The sequence below is a fragment of the Mirounga leonina genome, unplaced genomic scaffold (assembly GCF_011800145.1).
Source record: "Mirounga leonina isolate KUSES-001 unplaced genomic scaffold, KU_Mleo_1.0 Mir_126, whole genome shotgun sequence".
Lineage (NCBI taxonomy): Eukaryota > Metazoa > Chordata > Mammalia > Carnivora > Phocidae > Mirounga > Mirounga leonina.
The window spans coordinates 3,732,983-3,753,295 of record NW_023270314.1 but is presented as its reverse complement, the minus strand read 5'-3'; the positions used below and the strand labels follow the sequence as shown (position 1 = coordinate 3,753,295).

The window sequence follows — 20,313 nt, the reverse complement described above, 5'->3', positions numbered from 1 at the left end:
TTCTTAGCCTGGAGCACCTAGCACAACCAGGAATCGAGGAAGCTAGAGCACAGTGTGAATAATGAATGAGCTACATAAGCAGAAGTCTGTATACCCAATCAGTAGTGAAGGCAAGTGCAGAGTGGCAGGCCAGCATTTTCATGGATGATTTCTATTATTTTCTCTCTCAAGGGAAAACAGTAAAACGAGAACCAGCAAGAGCTTGAGGGACAAACGCCCGGATTGAGATTGGAAGACTGTTCATTTGCCTATTGCTTCAGTCCTCGAAATTGCGTTACAACTGCCTAATTCAGGTATATGGAAAAAACAGAAACTTTCATAGTTGATGCATCCCTCTATACCTATCGCATGATATGTGGCGGGGTGGAGGGTGGGGAAGCATTTGGGTAGAAGACTGAAGGACTGTATCTCTTACCTTAAAAAGTGTTTTATGATATCAAAGGAAATAGTATTTCTCGCATCTTTTGAAATTAGTATTAGTGCCCTTGAAGTGCTAGTTTACCTGGTGGGGCACTGGCCACTTATATAACATTCGTGCTTTCTCTAACTTTCATTTTTTACTTCATCAAATCTGAAGTTGTCATGGTTCATTATCTGTAGATGATCTTGAGCAGCCCTGCATTCTAAAAGAATATGCCGTGGCATCTGCCTCTGTGGTTTTGTGCCCTGCTGTACAGATGATATTTAAGCAAGAGGATTGGGTAAGGGGCTGAGAATGGATGCAAGATTTGTCCCAGGCTGATGTTTCTTTGTGCCATACTATGTCCTTCCTCTTCCACCTGTGCTTTATTCAGCAATGAAGTACATATATCACATTGTGACTATTACATATGTTAGAGGACGTAATTGGGGTTGTAAAGTATATGCTTGAATGTCTTAACTAATGAATTCCATCAAATTCAATGATCATTCTTAGACTCTTCATTAACCAATCAAATTGTTTCTTTGGTCTAAGTCATTTCTCACACACTTTCATAGGCATAAACACAATTCTATGAAGTAAATTGGAGTGATTAAATTATCATACTAAGCATTATTGGAGTCCCGTGTTACTGAAGTTTTGGATTCCTAAAGAATTGCTTTCACATTACTCTCATCATGTACAAGAGAAAGGATGTTAGAGTATAAGACTGTGTCTTCAGGACTTTATTGCACTATTTGCATCTTTACTCATTTTTCCTGAGGAAGTTGGTCACAGTAAGTTACCAATACTAAAATTACATAGAAGTAAACCAACTCTTATAAATGCAATGACTTATAACACAAGCCTATTGGACAGATTTATTTAATATCACAAGTCCTTCCCCTTTTCAGAATGAACTGTTTTAATACCACAAGTTTCTCCTCTCTCTCATGCAGTATGGTACTTCAAGGCAGGATCATAGTTTTATTGTTGAAACATGCTTCTTTACTAATTCTCATAATTTCTTTACATGAACTATTAAAGTGGTTCTGAAAATGCATAAATATCCAGAATCAAAAGTACTTTAGTTTCCTAGGAATTAATTGTCACAGTGCTAATGTATCATGTTATTTCAGTAACTTTATAATGAAGGACATGTGCTGATGCTGTGGCAGTATGGTTCTCACCATAGAATTCTTAAAATATTTCTATTTTATTTTCTTTAATGCCATCTATAAACAATTTTGTCTTCTATTCTGCAAATATTTTGAGAAACACCTGAAAATATAGCCTGAAGCCAACCTACAGAAACATTTATTTCTGGGTTTCATGCCAGACTTACTTAAATTAAAATCTTTGGGATCAGGCTCTAGAACCAACATTTTAAATATGTATATCAGATGACTCCAATGAACTCCAAAGGTTAAGAACCACTACTCTACAATTTGAGAGCAAGGAAACAGCTGAAAAGAGAGCATGATAAAACTATAGACATAGAATTGATATCAAAAATGAAAATACTGAAATTAAATTTTGATTTTGATTTTTTCCTACATATTTATATTTACTGAGATTGTACAAGGGATTTTAAACTGTTTATTTCCCCTTTAATATGAGCCTTAAATATATTGAAATTAAAAATTCAATATTAAGGATGGCAAGGATAAGAAGATCTATTAATTTAAAAGCTTCCCAAAGTTGCTAAATAATAAATGATCTGTACAATGGCAAAAGGTATTAAATCCATAATTTATACAATTATTATTTTCTCATTTGAATCTTTAGTCTTACAAAGCTTTCTAAATAAGTTATTCTTTCAACATTAGGTATGTCTAATAAGCACCACTTGGTTAGGAATTTCAACATGTACTTTTGTTATGGTTTCCACTGAGACAAGTCCCATGGGTGGTGAACTTTCAAAAGATAATTTACTGGTGCAAATAAGTAAAATCTTTTGTGTTAAGGGTTCCCCATTTATTCATAGGAGAACATTTCTATGTTGTCTAATTTTAGTAAGAGGATTTTCTCATCCTTTTATTTTTAGTGCAAACAAATTATACCTCGTTTGCCAACTTAATATGCCTACTTCAGAAGTAAGCATACAAGTAAGCGGGAATTAGGGACAAAGAATTGTCTTCTGAGCCATGAAAAGACAGAACTCGCATGGGATGAGAGCAGAAAGCAACATTAGATCCAATAGGAAAACTACAGATAATGTTTGAACAATAAAATTAATTCTGCCTTCCTACGTGGTAGAATCCACTGAGACAAGGATCTAAAAGAAATCTTTAGGTGAACTTATTTTATAAACATGTCCTAAAATGATTGGAATAATTTGTTTTCCAACTCCATAAGAATCCTTTTATAAATAAAAATGTTCTTGGTTTTCAGGTAGTTTTAATGATCACATTTGCAATTTAAGCAGGCACTAGCTTCAGTGGGACTGCACTTCAAAACCTTAATTTGTAAATTAAATATTCAGGACTCTAACATCACTTTCACATAAAAACAATGCTATAAATGACGTTAGATGTTCAGAGTCAATTTCTGAAATCCACAAAATCATAGTCAAATCATATGATCTGTAGAAATAGAGCTTTGAAGTGAAAAATAGTAGAAAACGGTACTATACGATTCCAAAACATTAAGCCAATTCAATAACATACTTTTGAAAATCGTGTTTACTTTGAGTAACAGCTCTAAAGGGAAGCAAATTTGACTATAAGTGAATGAGAAATCAAAAGAGAAGGTAAGGTTTTTCTAAAACACAGAGAAATTAGTGATGACAGGAGCTGTATTCTCCTGAGTAGAGGAAAAGGTGATGGACGGAAGGGAAGAGGTGTTGAGTAGAGCTAGAGCAGGAGGGGCAAAGTGGTCTCAAGTGTGGGTCGCTATTGGACTAGCATATTGGACTAGCTACTGAATAGAAAGGATAGTGATTCATGGCTATGTTGGTAACTCAGGTGTATTCAATGATTTTAAATGAATGCATACATATAGTAGTTATACATTAATTTAGAAAGCAGATGAACAGAGGAAATGTTTAAGCAGAGACAAAGAGCATGAATGTTTATTCAGTGAGCACCAAGGAATAGTGGGAAGAGAGAACTTGTGAGTCTCATGGACTTCTACCGATGGCTTTTTCTCTGAATTACTTGACCTCCACTCAAGGCTTTACTGAACTCCACTTTTTCTGTTCTTTTTTTTAGACTTACTTATTTTAGAGAGAGAGAGAGCAGGAGGTAGGAGCAGGGGGCGGGGGCATTGGGAGAGGGAGAGAGAATCTCCAGCAGACTCCATGCTGAGCATGTGGAGCCCAGTGCAGGGCTCTATCCCATAACCCTGAGATCACCACCTGAGCTGAAACCAAGGGTCGGATGCTCAACCAACCGTGCCACCCACATGCTGAAATACTTCTATTTTACTATTTCTCTTTATTTTTTTGTTAATTAAATTTGATGGTTTGAGGGAACAGGCAGTCACTGTACCCGGGGATGGAGGACCGGGAGTATGAATAATCCAGGGAATAAGGCCCAAATAGTGGTGTATTTATCTTATTTTTCCTCTATTCTTTGGATGTTAAGGTCTTAGCAGTCCCAGGTAGAGCCCCCTTTACTTCCATTTAACCAAAAGAACAAGTGTTAGAGGTGAAAAACAGAATATTTCCTCATGACTAAAATTCTCCATTCAAAAAAAATTTAATTTCAAAATAAAAGGCTGTGACGTATAGTACCTCTTGCTTTGATCTAAGCCTCACTACTAGGCTAATTTGCAGTATAAGAACAAAAAATCAGAAAACTATCCTGAAAAGGGGCCCATAATTCTCTATCAATTAAATTTTCAGAAAAAAATGATTGTCTAAACAGAAAGTTTCTAGAATCTCTATTAATACTATTTAGGTTGAGGCATAAGAGAATTCATCATCTGGGTTCCTAAGATCCCTCTTCACTCTGGATATTCCACTAGGGGAAAAAATAGTTTATTTTCCATTGAAGAAAGTTGTTAAAGGATTCTTTAATTATAGGTAACCCCCCGCCCCCTTTTTCATTCCATTCTCAAGAAATAAGAACAAAGGATAAGATGGAGGGTTGATAATATCTGAAGGAGAGTCTTAGGACAGTCAATGCCTGTGTGAGTTATCTCAATCTCTATTTTGCATCTTTCAAAAACTGTGAAAACCTGAGCTTAGGGATGCCTGAGTGGCTCACCTGGTTAAGTGTCCGACTCTTGGTTTTGGTTCAGGTCATGATCTCAGGGTCCTGGGATGGAGCCCCATGTTGGGCTCCCCACTCAGCAGGGAGTCTGCTTGTCTCTCTCTCTGCCCCTCTGTCTGCTCACTCTCTCTCAAATAAATAAATAAACCTTAAAAAAAGAAACCTGAGCTTAATAAGACAACAATGATATCACTACCCAACTTTGTGTGTATTTCCCAAATGCTTTTCTCCCCATACCTTTGAAGCGATACTTCAAAACTGCTTGAATGGTGCTGTATCACCCGTTATCTTCATATATAAACTTGTTCCATGTTCCCTGTACTTAGGTTTCCAATTAATATGTCTTTGTCTTCTACTCTCCCTTGGCCCAACAAAACTTGACCATCATGGAGCCTGAGTTCACTCATTCATTTATTCAATTTATTTATTCAACAATGATTTTTGTGGGGAACCTGGGTGGCTCAGTCGGTTAAGCATCCGCCTTTGGCTCAGGTCATGATACCAGGGTCCTGTGATTGAACCCCGCATCGGGCTCCCTGCTCAGCGGGAAGCCTGCTTCTCCCTCTCCCACTCCCACAGCTTGTGTTCCCCCTCTCGCTGTATCTCTCTGTCAAATAAAATCTTAAAAAAAAAATGATATTTGTTAAGTACTTCATATGCCAGTCACTTTTCTAAGTCCTATGTCCAGGCTTCTGTTCTCATAGCAATTTTATGTTAGTGGAGAGACAGACCCTTCTGAAAGAACAAATACATAAATATTCAGACCCACTAAAATATGAGTTATCCACTAACTCAAATCATTTATTTTCTACATTTTTTTCCTCCAAGTTTTTTCCAATCTTTATTGGATCCTACTCTTTAACCTTACTGATTCTTACTGTTGTCAACCATGCACTAAAATCTATCTGATTCACTTACTCTTTTAAGGCTTTACATCTCCTTAAATGGAAAGGACAAGGAAATGCCTAAATTTACATATTAGACAAAACTGTATTGCCTGAGAAATCTAATCCAGATAGCTGGGCCCAAATAACACCAGATAGCTAGAGTGTGGCCATTATGGAATCAAATACCCTACAAACCAACTCACAAAAACCATCTTTTCTGATCCTGAGATTTTCCTTAATTATATTTTCCAGTGATTAAGTGTTCTATTCTGTGACACATCAGAATAAATGTTTTGCTCCATTGTTCTATCTGGTCAAGTGACTTTGGTATGGATTAAGTTAGACTAGCCACTTTTTAATTCAATAAGGATTGTATGCATCTAATCAATATAAAAACAGCAATAGACTCTAGAGGATTCACTGTGGTAACAGAAAAGAAAATGATTTAATTGAAGATACCAGATATAAAGCAGACAGTAGAGGATAAGAAAATACATGGCAACCTATGTATGTATTTTTAATATAAGAGATAAACCAATATCCTGAAAAAGTTGCAGAACTTGGACAGAAGTTAATAATTTCCCTAATTAGCACTTAAAAATAAATAGCATTTAAATGTAACATATAATTAGAGAACCACTTTAATAATAGAAATTTTTACATTTGCTTCTGCTGATACTTATTTCAGCCTAATAAAATATTTTATGGAGAGTTAAATACTTTTTATGGTAATTTAATAAAAGCAAAAGTTTTGTTGCTTTCATTAGTTTATTTAGCGTGGATTTATTTTTTTATTTGAATATATTTTTCCCAACTGTTAGGCATTTAAAGAATCTTCATTTTGCCATACATTTAAACACTTAAGTAATGTGTGGCTAAGCATTTCTTGAACATATACATACCCAAGAGAATACTCTAGTTCACATGAACATGGGAGAGAACTTGATGTAATCCTATAGAGAAACAGAACCACAGTAAGAAATGTATAAGATAGATAGGAGAATATTTTTTTAAAAACCCAGTAAGAATGTGAAGCAACAGAGGGATATGTTGAAGCTTAGAAAATTATTTCAGGTGCTATGAACTCTGGAAAGTTGTCCATTTCCTAACATTGTAAAATTCACACTTAACTATCTGAAGCATTTTCTAATTTTACTACATGCATCTAGATTAATCATTGATCACAATTTGTATCAACAGTCCTGATGAACTGAGATGAAGTACTCACCACTCCTATTCATATATGCATATCCTAACAGCAATATTATTGTAAATATTTCTAAATATATAGATCAGCCAAATAAAAATGTAAAAATCCTCAAGGGTCAAAAAAAAAAAGGAGAACTCAAAAGCAGAGTACAAAATAAGTAGAAAGGCTAAGATCTGATGTCATGACTGAACAGGGAGGGGTGGGTCCCTTATCAAGTCTCTAATGATCAGAGATCTGGAACTGAAAATCTCACATATATTCAAGACCCAAGAAGAGCTGCCTTCTCTTTGATGAAGCAGCAAGAAAATTGTACCCATTGATCCAGGGAAGTGACTAGAGCCTGTCTGCCTAGAAATCTAGATGAAATGGGGGAAAAAAGTAGCTCTACTGTGACAAATCAGAACACCAGGCCGTGGTATATACCAGTATGAGGTTTAAATTTATATTATTCACAGTGCATGATTCCTTCAAAATTGTACATGAACTAGTGGAAACCTACAATTTTGTTTAGAAACCTATCTGAACCAGAGCACACAGGACCCCTTAATTAAAAAAAAAAATCCTGAAGTGCTCGCTTCGGCAGCACATATACTAAAAAAAAAATCCTGAAAATGATTTTTCAATTAAACAATGATAAAGGCCCCACATGAGAATTGTCCAACATAACGAAGAATAAGCAGGCACTACAAGCTAGAATCCTAAAAATTTGAAAAATAATTGTAAAGAAAAAAGTGAAGAAGTAGAAACCAACTTTATAAAAATAAATTAGCAAATTTGAAAAAGAAATAATACTCAAAGAGAAGAAAAATATAGTTTTCAAATGTAAAAACTTAATGAAAACTTTAAGGAGGAAAAGAGAAATGGCCTAAGAGAATATTAATGGCTATGAGTTATATCTGAAGAAATTATCTAGAATGAGCACAAGAGTGTCAAAGTATGGAAAAGTTAAGAGACAGGAAGGAATAAAATGAAGAAGAACATCATATATCTACTAGGAATTGCAGATGGATAATTGTAGGATAATAGCTGAGAATTCTCCATGTTTGAAGAAAGATGTGAATACCATATAAAGAATCATTCCCAGGCACAAGCCAGATAAATAATAACAAATTCACACATAGATACTGTAACAAAGCCACAGAACACCAAAGATAATGCAAAGACCTTAAAAATCAATTAGAACAGACAGTATATAAAAAGGTAATGAAAAAATAATCATTTCAAGTGTTGAAGGAAAACAGCAAACTCAAATTCCATGCTTATGTAAACTATTTTTTCAAGAGTGAGAGAAAAATAAATACATTCTCAGGAAATGGCTAAAGAAGTTCACTACTCATAAAAAATTTTGAGTAACAAAATATGTATTCTCTGCATTTTAGTGAAACCCTGGTTGTAAATGTTTTAAGCTTGAAAACTTGGTTATTCGGGGATTCACTAAACCAAAATACATTATCATCAATGGAATATTATTAAAGACCAAATTCATTGCTAGCATATCTTTATATATCAAATGTTTGAAAAATTTTTTAAAGATTTTATTTGTCAGAGAGAGAGAGGCCCAAGCGGGGAGTACGGCAGGTAGAGGGAGAAGCAGGCTCCCCGCTGAGCAAGGAGTCTGATGTGGGACTTGATCCCAGGACCCTGGGATCATGACCTGAGCTGAAGGCAGACACTTAACTGACTGAGCCACCCAGGCATCCCAAATGTTTGAGAATTTTAATGGCATGAAAGAGGTGCCCTTTTGACAGCTAGTTAAGTGGCCTGAAATGTGGAAACTACGCACTGTCCTGACCATTTACCTTTTTCAGGTTGTAAGTTTCTAGCATTGCCATTATTCTTAACAGCAACTTCAAATGTGAAATCTGTATGCTCTCCTAAGTTCATCCTTCTAATTCTTGAACTGTCATTAGAGTAGCCTTGTGCATTTCAAAATGCACATCCAGACATTTAGATGTACATACACATATATTAATGTCTATTTTGCTCAAATATTCTGGAATAGTGTGAAAATTTTATAAATAATTTAGTGGCTAAAACTTTACACCAATCCCTTGCCCAGCACACCTAAGAAATAGAGGATAGCTGAGCTAGGGGTTGTAGAAAAGATTGTTGGGATCATTGGAGTAAGTTCTTACCAGACAGCTTATGATCATTCACAACCTCTCCGTATTGAAACAAGTAATTCCATGAAGAAGATAGAAGAGCATAGACTAATGACTGAGTAGCTTAACAAGACTGAGCCTTTACCCAGGACAAAAACTTAAGAGCTCCTAGAAAAAGACCAATTATTAAGACAAATGTGTGTAAATAACTTCTCTACCTCTTAAATTGATTAGAACATTTACAAATCAATTATAGTCCTTTATATGCCTGTGATGTTTCTTATGTCCTGGACAGAATGTGTCAAGATAATTAACAATTCAAAGCCTCTTAGCAAGATAGTAGTATATAACTAGTATATTATTCCCATTCTATTTCATTCTTGAAGTTAATGTATTTATTTAAGATGATCATAAATTAGGAAACAAAGGAATGAATTTAATAGAAAAAATAAACATTCATGAAAGAAACACTATATAAAAGTGAATTAAAATTTGCTATCAACTATATAGAAAATTAGATGGAGTTTTTGGCTCACAATAGCTTACTGATGGGCAATATTAAAATGCTGTTATAAATGAGCATTATTCTAAGCTATCCACGTAGAAAGATAACAGGAACAATCCTGGGCATGATCACTGTACTGGAGAACTGAGTTCAAATTTAAGTCCATAACTGAAGAATATCAGGAATAAAAATGTAGAAGGAGTAACCAAATCAGTTAAAGGTTGTGCAATAATCTTATAAAAAAAAAGAATAAAGAAATTTCAAGATGTTAAAATGAGAAAAAATGAAGCACCAAATGAGGACATAAAGTAAATATATGCCATTACAAGAAACATTGTATAGTGAGGACCAAAAGGAGAGAAACTTGTCTAAATTGTAGAAGAGTGGTCGATGAGATGATGTAATATTCCGCAGGACAGAATGTTGAAATCTGCTCCAAATTTGTTTAAAAAGACAGGTATTTATCTTTTTTGAAAACTTTTAATACAATTCTGGCTGACAATGGAAAAATGCATTTTTTAATATTTCCTAACTCTCACATATTTATAGATAAATATTGAAACTGCACTTGGAAAGCTTATTGTAATAAATCTGAAGGTTTTCTGAAATATGAGCATAACATGACAGTTTTCTAGATGATAAGTTATTTTATGATTTTGTTATTACTCTCCAAATGGGCAAAGGCAAACCTGAAAAAAAAAATCTTTTAGGAAAATATTATCTTTCCAAAATGGCTCCCTGTCAAGATGGCAGCTGAGTACAGAGACTGACTAGATTAATCCTTTAGGTTTAATGGTTGTCTTGATGTTCCAGAGGAGAAATGATCACTCTGTCTTAACATCAAAGAAAGCACTCCTCCAGGCATAGAGCGATCCTGTTCACATTCCTCACACCCCCTACATATTAATGGGCACATTCCAGGTAGAAGACATGATAATGAATATTTTATGTTGTTTTAGAACTTTTAATTTCAAAAATATTGGAGGGTTTTAATCTACTGTAAAGATATTTAGTTTTAAAATTTGATTTTATAATTTAGTTACTTGAGTAAATTTTTTAGACTGACTTATGATCAACAGGCTTCAAGTTTATTTTGGATGCAAAATTTCTCCTCACACAATCTACCAAAATCAACAAAGGAAATCGTTTCAAAAAGTATTCCTCCAATAAAAATTGTCTGTAGTCAGGAAAATTGACATTAATCTATTTTTATTTACCAACATCCTTGTATTTTTTCTTTTTAAAAGCACTTTGGAGACGGAAGAGAAATTAAAAGAAAACAAAAAGGAAGGAAATTTATATACAACTTTAAAAACTATATGAAATTTTGCCTGATTTTCATGTAGCTTAGTATTCAATTCTTAGCTGGTCTTCTCTGATTCCATTATGGTAAAGACAGGAGTGGCAGTGTTTTCCCACCAGTTTCTTCTGCATAGATAAAAGCATTCAAACCAAAAATCTAACAGTTTGTGTTTCTCTACTGAAAGAAATGTCTCTGGTGAGTAGGAAAGATGATTTACGTGCATGTACCTGACCTTATAAAAAATAATCTTTGTGTTCATTATAAGTTGAATTGATATTGCTATCAAACATGTACTCCAGTTTCTTTTGTATATCTCTAACATACCATTTAGGTTCTAGATCTCCGATACCTTAGAACACTGGACAGTTTAGAAAAATCCATTGTGTTTTCCCCCTAATTTTTTTTTAGTTGGTAGTTTTTCTTCTTTCTTTAATGAAACTTTTAAGATTTTTTTAAATTTATTTGAGAGAGAGAGAGAGAAAGACAGCACCAGCAAGGGCGGGGGGGGGGGGGCAGAGGGTAAGAGAAAAGCAGACTCCCTGCTGAACTGAGAGCCTGATGATGGACTCGATCCCAGGACCTTAAGATCATGACCTGAGCAGAAGGCAGACGCTTAACTGACTGAGCCACCCAGGGACCAGAAACGTAATTTAAAGGTTACAAAAATGTTTGTAAAGTTTTAGCTAACACATTGTAATGACTGAAAATTGCCTTTCCTATTATTTACTGCTCAGAAAGTAAATGTTAAATATATTTATTCTATAAGACAGAGCAAGTTACTTAGTTTCTTACACTGAAACTTCTTGTTTATATACAACAAAGTTCCTAACAGGGGAAAAGTAATTCTTCTGCATTAAGCCTTTCCATTCATGTCCTGAAACTACTTTTTTCACCCTTGTGGAATGTAAGTCATATACTTATTGATATGGATGCTCACATTTAGTTCATGGAACAGAATATTTACCTGTTTGCTTGTTTCTGTATAAGATACTGGACTATGGTGAGTGGCTTTCCATATACACATGAAGGGTTAGATACCTTTCTTCTTTCCTACAATGCCATCAGTATTGTGAGGCTCTGAATATAGGTGGAAAACTGACTCAATGTTGCTAGTATTTCTTATTAAAATATAGCCACAATGCAGAATAGAGCAACACTGAAATTTTATGAAGCATGACCATGAAATAACAAAACTCCTGTTTTAAAAAAAGCTCATGTACTGGAATTTATATCCAAATGAGTGTTGTCCTTCACTGCGGTCATCTTAGATTTTAAAAATGCTGTCACTGTTGAAAATATTTTGGAACTGTTTTTAGAGCCAGTTATGCACAAGGAAGCATTTCGCGACAAACGCTGGGAAGGCACTGTGTTAATTACCATCAGTGCAAAAGTGGAGGCAGCCTTTCTGGGACATTTCTTTCAATGAGTTTTTGACCTCATCAAGTATATTTTTATTTTAAATAGTCCCTTTTTTTTTCGCAGACAAAAAGATATATAGAAGAAGGGTTCTGAGGCTGATGGGCCCGTGAGGTCACATATTGGGTGAAGAAAACATTAAGCTTTTTCTAAATATTAAAACCAAAAAACAAACACACAGGAAATACAAAGTTTCAGGCTGGATCCATGAGTATGAGTTCATTGTTTTATTCACACCTGTTATATCATTTAGTTATATACTCATTCCAGACAAGTATATAAGGTCCTTACTAGAACCTGAAGACTATACATAACCCGCCCTGCTACCTCTTTGAGTGGGGATACAGAACTTTACTGGAGCCTGTAGTAATCTGCATACCTAGTTACCACTTGATATTCAGTTTGCATAGGGATGAATAAAATGGACCCTAAAAAGCCAGCCTATACCAGGTCCAGACGGGTTCACTAATGACCTTTACCAAACGTTTAAGGAAGAAATCGTATCAGTCTTCTACAGTCCCTTACAGAGGATAGATGCAGAAGGAGTATTTCTAACTCATTCTATGAGACCAGCATTATCCAAACACCAAAACTAGACACATTCATTACAAAAGAACCACAGACCAGTAGTCCTCATAAAAAGAGATGCAACAAACCTCAACAACAGCCAGCCTGTAAACGATCCTGCCACATGAAAACAGTAATGGAGGTTGGAGGAATCTTTTGCCTCCTATAAGAAACTGTTCATTTATTCAACCAACATTTACTGTTCAGAGCACTATTCTATGTGGTCATGAGATCAGACTTATTACCATCCCTCATTCAGTCACTTATTAATTCAGTCACCCAACAAATACTTCTCGAACATGTACAATGTATCAGGCATTATACTACCTGGGGTTGGGGAATATCACAGGGAGCAAAATAGACCAAATTACTGCCTTCATGGAACTTACCTTCTCTTGGGGAAACAGACAAGAAACAAGATCTACATATAAAATGCAGATGTATATATAGTAAAGATATCCATGGTAAAATTGAAACACGTTATTGATATGTGCAAAGGAGGAGATGAGAATTTAAGATTGCCTCCTTCACATCCTTTAGGGACTTCGTAAAGTCACCCTCTCAAAGAGGCCATTTCTGAACAACCAATGTAAATGTTACAATCTTGACAATGTCTCCTGGAAAAGAGAAGGTAGATGGGGAAGACACAGTAACTAGAGAAGGATGTGAGAAGGGATGGACTTGGAGATGAAGTTGAGGAGCTGGGTTGACACTGACTCATGCAGGGCCTTGTGGGAAGTGGACAGAGCTTGGCTCTTCCACCTCATCTAATGGGAAGCCACTAGAGGGTCTTTTGTGGGGGGATACCATAAAATGATTATTTTAAAAGTTCATTCCAGTTTCTGTGCAGGAGGATATTCAGGTATCAAAAGTTCAGGCAAAGAGCCAACAGGAAGTTATTGCAGTATTATAGGCAAACTACCAGAGGCGAGATAATCATGAAGATTATACTTCATGAAAGGATAATCATGAGAAGTAAAGAGACTTGAGACATATTTTGAAAGTAGCACCTATAAGACATGTTGATTATTTAGTTATTTAGTTTTTGCCTTGAACAACCTGGTGAAACCATTTACTGTGAAGGGAGAGACTCCAACAGGAACAGGCGAGGGAGGAGAAAACACGTTTTATTCTTTACATGGTAGTTTTGACATTCTCCTTGGACTTCCAAGAGATGTCGAATAGGCAGTTAGATATGGGAGGCTGGCCCCAGGGGAGAAGAATGGAATGAAGATAACAAAATGAGATTTGTATGAAGTAAATTCCTCAGTAGCAAATTAAGGAACACCTTACTAAAAGTTCATTAACTATTAGTGACATTTATTATTATGTCACCTTATTATGTCTAATTATGAAATCTAACTTTAAGGAGTACCCAGTTTGATCCTGCAGATAATTGCTATCAAAACCTGGGTCAGCCTCTATGGGAGTCTCTTGGCATATGCCCCATGTTGGCAGCAGAGGTGCCGCAATCCAAGTATCAGGTTGTCGCATGGCAACAGAGAAAGCAGGATAGCTGAAAGGAGAGAGTGTGGCAGAAAAGGACTTTTTTAAAAAATATAGCTCTCTCTCCTAATTGGAGAGCAAAATCTTTTCTAGAAATTTACCAGCAGACTTCCCCAGTGTCTTCCTGTCCAGAGCAATATCGAACGCCCATCCCTAAACCATTCCTTGCAAAGGGAGAAGGGTATTATCTAAACTTGATAAGACAAGCATGAGTCACTTCTTCTGCCTGAGGTTCTTTCATTAATGAAAAAGCGAGGCTATATTGGGAAGGTAATCATCCATGTCCGCTACACGAGGCACTGGCTTATAGATGGTACTTAAAATCAGGACAGGATGATGACACCAAAAATATATCCACTGTACATTCCAAATATTTTTTACCTTCTCTCTGGAATATCCCTCTTATACGGCCACTGCTAGAACAAAATCATACATTCACCTAGAGTATCACTCATCAATAAATAATAAATAAAATAATAATAATTAATAATAAAATAAATAATAAAATAATAATAATAATAATAATTAGTTGCTTTTACAAGTGAAAGAAAATCAAAACCCAGAACTGAAGCTGGTAATTACAAGGATTATCTGTTACCATAGATGAGAATTAAAACATCCACACACAGAGAGACGTACACACACACATCGCATGATTTCTGGTTACTTCCTGTTTTTATGTTAGCTTAGGGGAAACAAAGCCTAGAATATTATGATCTTAAGTATATTTATTGTGGACTTAAATTCAGCAGATCTGTCTAATGGCCATTTTATCTTTATGAGCCATCATTTTCTCCTCTTTGAAATGCCTCACAGCTTTTGCCCTTGCTGTTCACTCAGGAAATTTTTCTCTTTTTAATTCACATTTCCTACTTCAAAATACCAAATGAATTAAAGTACATGACTGTGCTTTCCTGGCCACAGTAATTGGTCTAAGGATGGGCACTAAATGCAAGCAAGTTAATTATGAAACTCCTTCATATGATTATAATGACTTCATATGCACATACATTTTTATACTTGTCGGCTATTAACCTAGGTTTTTTTCCCTCTGTCTCTTAATTTAAAAATGGAATGAGAACAATGGCCTGCAATTTTGTACTGTGTTTTTACAATGTTAAAATTAGTCATTTGCCTATGAGCCAAGATACAAATAAAAACCTTTCTTGTGAAAAGTGCACCTATGTTTGTGGGCTTATGGGGCTACAAGTTATAAATTGGAATACAGACAGGAAAAGGAGCTAATATCAGAAGGATTATCTCCACTGGCTCCTTAGTTTGCCTATCTACAAAACACAATTTTCTTGTTTATTAACTCAAATGCCCTTTTTTAAAAACCCACAACCATAGGATATATACATCATTTGGCCTATTGAGTGACCCATCTAGGGAAGGTGCTTGATTAAGTTATCTGGAATGCATTTGCTAAGTGACAGGAACTAAATTAGACATTAGAATTTTTCACGAATAAAATGCGATCGATGCATTTGAGTGTTTCACAGCCTACTTGGAGACTGCCCCTAGTATGTTAAGTAAGATAAACAGAAAGGGGAACAAGAAACATCTACGATAAATGAGACCCAGAGAGAGAAAGTTCTCTGAGAAAGGAAAAAAAATAGAGCTCAGATGTAAACATAGTTGATCCAGCGACTGTGCTGGAAAGCTAATGAAATCAATTTTTTAAAAAGGAGATTAAATCAGCTAAAAATGGGGAATAGACCTGTTGAAGAATCAAAAATGGGACGATCAGAAATAGTAGAAGGAGAGCTTAGAAAATTCACAGGCGAATAACCTGAATTCCGGAAAATCAGTTTTTGGGTTTGTGCACATTTAGAAGAGGGGTCACTGGATAGTATGTGAACATAAGCTTATGTATGTGAATGTGTTAGGTGACCTGTGAATGTGGCCATTCACCTGCCACTTCTGTGAGTGGGGTTAATAGATATTAACTGTTCATTCCTTTCCTGAGATGCTCCCGTATGCCAAGCACTGTGGCAGAAGCAAATAAGAGATGAGGGCCTCTGTCCTCAAAACGGTCATAATCTCTGATACACAGATAAAAAGCAATGTGATAAAATATATTTGCCACAGCTCCTATTCTGGTAATTTTTTTTTCTAATTTTAAAATCTAATCCAGTTCGCCGATTGGCATTTAAATCACGACTATCTGGTTTACACCATCCTTCCATACAGTTACTTTGTTCTGTTTGTTCTATTATAGGAAAAAAAAAAAACAATGTGAGTGATAACTGCATGTGTTTTTAAGTACAAATTCTTATCTGTGTCTGCCATATCACACTGTATTGTGAGAAGTCTGAAATTCAGGTTCTTTCTTAAGTTTAATTATCTGGTACTTTCCTACAGCAGTCTGTCTTCTATTGACATGTCAAATTTCATTTTGTTCACATGTCTTTGGTGTGCGTCTCCTTGATATTGATAACAGAGGCTGGTGTAAGAGCTTATCTACTTTTGATTCCGAAAATGTAATAAAGAAGGGAAATACAAAACAACAGCCAGATGTACTAGTTATTTAAGCATCCATCCAACGTTGGGGAATTCACTGGATGCACAATGCAAAGCCATCTCACTGCTATCAAAGACAAACAGCAGTGGCAAGGGACAGCACTTCTTTGACAAGTAATTCCTTTGAAGGAATAAATCATTGAAACAAAGCAAGCTAGAATGGTATTATGTGAATCTTCTTTCTACTTTTAGGGTATCATCATTTCATGAATGGGCTCTTTGGTACTTATCTTATTCTTTTTTACTTCAGAACAACAACCCTTCTATTTTTGCCTAACAATTTAGGAGTAGAAATGTGGTGAGAATTAGGAGACTTTACTCTTCACTCTTTTTTTAATTTTAACTGTATTTGGTCCATTGGTGTAGATCTTAGATAATTATCAAAATTAAAGTAACATTTGAGGGAAAACATAATATGAGAAGATATCCTAAGAAGTTATGTAATTCTGGCCTGCCTGTGCAGATTTGTCATTTGTAAAGGCCTTCTGAAAAAGGAGTCTCACAATATCTTGTAGAAACTCTTCCTTATATCTAACCCAAATCCTTAATATTCTGTATTAGCCTTGTATTTTCTCCTTTCTTAGAAAATTTGTAGTCAAGTGTCATGTCTCTTTGGCCTATGGCCAATGCCAAAAACATGAAAATGTAGACATTTAACAATTGTGGACCCCTACATAATTAATTCTGTTTCCTTTGGATTTCACAGATGAAAGTAAACTTAGATTTATAATTAAAAGAAGGGAAGAATTATTCATTTGGAATCATTTTATGTAAAGGAAGATTTTTCATCATTGATCTAAAATCATAAATCAGCCATTTTTATCCAAGAAAATTCTAGAGAAATAAATTTGATTTTCAAATGTGATTAGAAAAACTCAGACATTCAGCCTTGCCCTTTCTATGAACCCTTTCCCAGGTTAACAAGTTTTCTCAGTCTCGTCATTTTTGGTGCTGTTTATAAAACTAATAATTGCATGTAAGCACTGAATTTATTTATAGATTTTATAAAATCATGCTGAATTGTTTAATGGATCAGTATGTGTGTGCCAAGCTGATTTGGTTCTGTGTGGATTACTGATTGAGGAAAAATAAAATAGCTGAGTATTCTGTAGTGAGGGTTATTACAGGAAGAGTCATTATTTCCTGGAATATTTATTTTGAGGGACCATGGGCAAGTTGAGGGCCAGGCTGCTCACCAGGGTCATTGTCCTTCTCATACTGTTGCCTTTTCCCCAACTCCTTCCTTGGGAGGAAGAAAAAAGAAAGGGATAGCTCCTTTTTTAGCTATGCCCCGAGCACCACAAACAACAGATAGCACCTGGAAGTCAGTGTGAGGGTTGAAATATTTAAGAGTTTTAGAAGTGGTTATACCTGGACTTGACTCTTAACCCTATCAGCTACCTGTGTGTGACTTGGCAAGGTGACTCACCCCCTCCAGCATATTGTCTTTTATATGTAATAATTGATTTATTTTAAATTCTTTTTATTTATGCAACAATTTAAAAGAGTCCTCCCAACATCATCTCAGACAAGAAGTGAAGGTAGATAAGGTTTCCAAACTCTTTTGACTTCTAGTTTGTCAGTGGCATGAGGTTCTATTAAGATATAACTTAAAATAATGCTCATTAAATAGTAGGTGGTGACATATGAATGGGTCCTAGAATCATCTTAGTGGTTTGTAACCAGTAAGAAATGTATTTCTTACCATGCGTCAAAACTTGAAAAATCTGGGCACCTGGGTGGCTCAGTTGGTTAAGCGACTGCCTTCGGCTCAGGTCATGATCCTGGAGTCCCGGGATCGAGTCCCGCATCGGGCTCCCTGCTCGGCAGGGAGTCTGCTTCTCCCTCTGACCCTCCTCCCTCTCATGCTCTCTGTCTCTCATTGTCTCTCTCACAAATAAAATCTTAAAAAAAAAAAAAAAAAAACTTGAAAAATCTTTAAAAGCTACTGGTCTAAGGAGCTGGGTCATGCAGTACAATGTAAAAAGAAAACCAAAAAAAAAAAAACTTCTCACTCGCAATCCCGAGCACAGACCAACTCTTCAGGAATACTGGAAGGAAGGAGTACAGTGGTATCTCCAATGTCTGTGACTGCCTTGGGTCTTCTTGGTAGTCGTGTTGTTGCATTAAGTCAAGTAGATGAGCTGCAGATGTCTATGTGCAAGGGATATCTAGCAACTCACAATGTTCATCTAGTCAGACACTTGTGGGAAGAAAGCAAATAGATCAGTACATCCTTGCTTAAGAACTGTTTAGGTGCCTTTCCTAGAAATTCAGCATGCTAAGATTACTGCAGAGAGAATTCTCTATTCGTTTACTCTATGTACTTTGATATTTGTTCTTTGGCATTTTTTTGTGAGTAACAAGATGGCTACTCTATGCTAATAAAATCCTCACACATCACTCCACAACTCGTCCACTCCGATAGCTATATATCTAAAAACTCAGAGCCTGCATTACATTTCTCTATTTCTAATAACAATATGAAACTGTTGGGCCTAAATTATCCTGGACCCCAATCTGTGAAAGGACATATAATCATAGGAAAAAATATATTCCTTATCAGAACAAGCAGCTGTGCTCAAATATTGACTGAGCTGCATAATCATTTGGGCAGAGTATATCTTGCAAGGAAGGACAGTAATATTCACAGTCTTGTATTTTTATTTTTTGTGAGTTGGGTATTTTCCCTCCAGAGTAATCATTTTCCACATTCTTGGTGAAATCAGGTTGATGCATCAAATCAGCCATCCTTGAATATTTTAAGCCTTTGACATTAGGCCCTGTAATGCTAATTTGCATATTGCTTACTGATGTGAATGCCCAGTCAGAAAATCAGCTATTCCACTGGGACCCCACTTTTGTCTTTCTAAAAGCAGTTGCACATCCATAATATTCAGCTTCTGGAAAGAAAAACTTTCAAACTAAACAGACTGTGCTCATTTATGTTAAACTCAGTTTTAAAGAAGCAAACAAAAGAAAAACACATTTTTTGAACCATATAAAATTGCTACTTGACTCATTTTGACATGTAAAAATGGCAATTTCAAATAGTTCAATCTGGGACTACTTTTGTTTTCTGATACTAGTTTTGAAGAAGATAAAATCCTGTGTCCAATATACAATTCCTTTTAAATATCCAGACTTTCTGAGTTTGGCCAGGCTTAGATATAGTCTGACGGTTTTCTTTATTCTTGTATTTAGCAAAGATTTTCCTAAATTCCTACTATATTCAGAGTGCCAGGCATGTGGTAAAGACAAAGGTAAAGCCAACAGACTCTTAAGAATCATACAATGTTTTGGGTTGGTTTGTTTTGTTTTTTTTTTTCTGATAGTAAGCTGGTGGCAAAACAAAGAAAGTTAAATGCTTCTTTTTACTCATAAAGTGACACAGAACTTGATAATCCATCAAAATGTGTGGATTTTCTTAAATATTGCTTCAGTTTGGGATTACTATCATCAAATTGCTTCTTATATTGGCCCCTTACATATTTCCTCCTGAGTAGATTCACTCTACAATCCACCTGCCGGTGTAACTTACTTTTTCCCAGATATTGTTCCCCAGTCTTTAATATTAATGATCTACTCTAAGAATTCAACCACCTAAAGTATCCCTGTGTCTTGAAGCATTAACAAAACACCAAGGCAAGTCTTTAATGTTTAATTGCACCAGCTAT

At 35.5% G+C, this 20,313-nt stretch overlaps 1 protein-coding gene across 1 annotated transcript in view; it reads left to right on the top strand.

Moving 5' to 3' along the window:
- The window catches only part of SYT1 (synaptotagmin 1), a 466,909-nt gene that overhangs the window by 61,073 nt on the left and 385,523 nt on the right, over positions 1-20,313 (top strand). The window contains exon 2 of the mRNA XM_035002083.1: positions 172-293. The gene's annotated coding sequence lies outside the window, so the exon portion shown is untranslated. The remainder of the gene's footprint in view (positions 1-171; positions 294-20,313) is intronic.